The sequence below is a fragment of the Triticum dicoccoides genome, chromosome 7A, assembly GCF_002162155.2.
Source record: "Triticum dicoccoides isolate Atlit2015 ecotype Zavitan chromosome 7A, WEW_v2.0, whole genome shotgun sequence".
NCBI classification, from domain to species: Eukaryota; Viridiplantae; Streptophyta; class Magnoliopsida; order Poales; family Poaceae; genus Triticum; species Triticum dicoccoides.
Genome location: NC_041392.1, coordinates 140,073,005 through 140,076,850, shown reverse-complemented (window position 1 = coordinate 140,076,850; position 3,846 = coordinate 140,073,005).

Genomic DNA, 3,846 nt, shown 5'->3' with positions numbered 1-3,846 from the left:
ATTATGAATATGTGTATCACTACTATCGAGATTCAATAAGAATAGACCACTCTTCAAGGGTGCATGACCATAAAAGATATTACTCATATAAATAGAACAACCATTATTCTCTGATTTAAATGAATAACCGTCTCGCATCAAACAAGATCCAGATATAATGTTCATGCTCAACGCTAGCACCAAATAACAATTATTTAGGTCTAAAACTAATCCCGAAGGTAGATGTAGAGGTAGCATGCCGACTGCGATCACATCGACTTTGGAACCATTTCCCACGCGCATCGCCACCTAGTCCTTAGCCAATCTTTGCTTAATCCATAGTCCCTGTTTTGAGTTGCAAATATTAGCAACAAAACCAGTATCAAATACCCAGGTGCTACTGTGAGCATTAGTAAGGTACACATCAATAACATGTATATCACATATACCTTTGTTCACCTTGCGATCCTTCTTATCCGCCAAATACTTGGGGCAGTTCCGCTTCCAGTGACCAGTCTGTTTGCAGTAGAAGCACTCAGTTTCAGGCTAAGGTCCAGACTTGGGTTTCTTCTCTTGAGCAGCAACTTGTTTGTCGTTCTTCTTGAAGTTCCCATTCTTCTTCCCTTTACCCTTTTTCTTGAAACTAGTGGTCTTGTTGACCATCAACACTTGATGTTCCTTTTTGATTTCTACCTCTGCAGCCTTTAGCATCGCGAAGAGCTCGGGAATTGTCTTATTCATCCCTTGCATATTATAGTTCATCACGAAGCTTTTGTAGCTTGGTGGTAGTGATTGAAGAACTCTGTCAATGACACTATCAATAGGAAGATTAACTCCCAGTTGAGTCAAGTGATTATGATACCCAGACATTTTTAGTATATGTTCACTGACAGAACTATTCTCCTCCATCTTACAGCTATAGAACTTGTTGGGGACTTCATATATCTCAATCCAGGCATTTGCTTGAAATATTAACTTCAACTCCTGGAACATCTCATATGCTCCATGACGTTCAAAACGTCGTTGAAGTCCCGGTTCTAAGCCGTAAAGCATGGCACACTGAACTATCGAGTAGTCATCAGCTTTACTCTGCCAAACGTTCTTAACATTGTCAGCAGCATCTGCAGCAGGCCTGGCACCCAGCGGTGCTTCCAGGATGTAATTCTTCTGTGCAGCAATGAGGATAATCCTCAAGTTACGGACCCAGTCCATGTAATTGCTACCATCATCTTTCAACTTTGCTTTCTCAAGGAACGCATTAAAATTCAACGGAACAACAGCACGAGCCATCTATCTACAATCAACATAGACAAGCAAAAAAATATCAGGTACTAAGTTCATGATAAATTTAAGTTCAGTTAATCATATTACTTAAGACTCCCACTTAGATAGACATCCCTCTAATCCTCTAAGTGATCACGTGATCCAAATCAACTAAACCATGTCCGATCATCACGTGAGATGGAGTAGTTTCAATGGTGAACATCACTATGTTGATCATATCTAATATATGATTCACGCTCGACCTTTCGGTCTCAGTGTTCCGAGGCCATATCTGCATATGCTAGGCTCGTCAACTTTAACCTGAGTATTCCGCGTGTGCAACTGTTTTGCACCTGTTGTATTTAAACGTAGAGCCTATCACACCCGATCATCACGTGGTGTCTCAGCACGAAGAAATTTCGCAATGGTGCATACTCAGGGAGAACACTTATACCTTGATAATTTAGTGAGAGATCATCTTATAATGCTACCGTCAATCAAAGCAAGATAAGATGCATAAAAGATAAATATCACATGCAATCAATATAGGTGATATGATATGGCCATCATCATCTTGTGCTTGTGATCTTCATCTCCAAAGCACCATCATGATCACCATTGTCACTGACGCGACACTTTGATCTCTATCGTAGCATCGTTGTCGTCTCGCTAACTTATGCTTCTACGACTATCGCTGTCGCTTAGTGATAAAGTAAAGCATTACAGGGCGATTTCATCGCATACAATAAAGCGACAACCATATGGCTCCTGCCAGTTGCTGATAACTTGGTTACAAAACATGATCATCTCATACAATAAAATATAACATCATGCCTTGACCATATCACATCACAACATGCCCTGCAAAAACAAGTTAGACGTCCTCTACTTTGTTGTTGCAAGTTTTACGTGGCTGCTACGGGCTGAGCAAGAACCATTCTTACCTACGCATCAAAACCACAACGATAGTTCGTCAAGTTAGTGTTGTTTTAACCTTCTCAAGGATCCGGCGTAGCCACACTCGGTTCAACTAAAGTTGGAGAAACTGACACCCACCAGCCACCTGTGTGCAAAGCACGTCGATAGAACCAGTCTCGCGTAAGCGTACGCGTAATGTCGGTCCGGGCCGTTTCATCCACCAATACCGTCGAACCAAAGTATGACATGCTGGTAAGCAGTATGACTTGTATCCCCCACAACTTACTTGTGTTCTACTCGTGCATATAACATCAACGCATAAAACCAGGCTCGGATGCCACTGTTGGGGAACGTAGTAATTTCAAAATATTTCCTACGCACACGCAAGATCATGGTGATGCATAGCAACGAGAGGGGAGAGTGTGTCCACGTACCCTCGTAGACCGAAAGCGGAAGCGTTAGCACAACGCGGTTGATGTAGTCGTACGTCTTCACGATCCGACCGATCAAGCACCAAACGCATGGCACCTCCGAGTTCTGCACATGTTCAACTCGATGACGTCCCTCGAACTCCGATCCAGCCGAGCTTTGAGGGAGAGTTCCGTCAGCAGACGGCGTGGTGACGATGATGATGTTCTACCGACGCAGGGCTTCTCCTAAGCACCGCTACGATATGACCGAGGTGGATTATGGTGGAGGGGGGCACCGCACATGGCTAAAAGATCTACGAGATCAATTGTTGTGTCTATGGGGTGCCCCCTCCTCCGTAGATAAAGGGGGGAGGAGGGGGCCAGCCAAGGGGACGAGGCGCGCCCAAGGGGGGGCAATCCTACTCCAAGTAGGTTTTGACCCCCTTTCCTATTCCAACTAGGATAAGGGGGAAGGAGGAGGTGGAGAGAAGGAAGGAGAAGGGGGGATCCGCCCCCTTCCCTTCCCCAATTTGGATTGGGGCAAGGGGGCCGCTGTAACACCCCGGATGTAAATTTCCCAATTTGTACTCCAACTCTTGCCGTTTCCGGCATTAAGTTAATTTATATTCTCAGGTTCGGGTTTTGTATCCGTGTGTTTTTGTCGTTGTCATGCATCTCATATCATGTCATCATGTGCATTGCATCTGCATACGTGTTCGTCTCATGCATTCGAGCAATTTCCCTGTTGTCCGTTTTGCATTCCGACGCTTCGTTCTCCTCCGGTGGTCATTTCTACCTTTCTTTCGTGTCTGGGGATTAAACATTTCCGGATTGGACCAAGACTTGCCAAGCGGCCTTGGTTTACTACCGGTAGACCGCCTGTCAAGTTTCGTATCATTTGGACTTCGTTTGATACTCCAACAGTTAACCGAGGGACCGAAAAGGCCTCGTGTGTGTTGCAGCCCAACACCCCTCCAATTTGGCCCAAAACCCACCAAACTCTTCTCCATCATCTAGAGCGTTCGATCACGACCGCGTGGCCGAAAACCGCACCTCATTTGGACTCTCCTAGCTCCCTCTATGCCTATTTAAAGAACCCTTCCCCGAAATCCGGATATCCCCCTCTCCGAAACCCTAGATCTCAGCACCGCGCGCCGCCGGACAAAGATCCTGCCGATGGACATGTCCGGACGCTCCGCCGCCGCCGCCCCGGGCCAATAGGCGCCCGCCACGTGGCATCTCCGCCGCCGCCGCCCCGGGCCAATAGGCGCCCGCC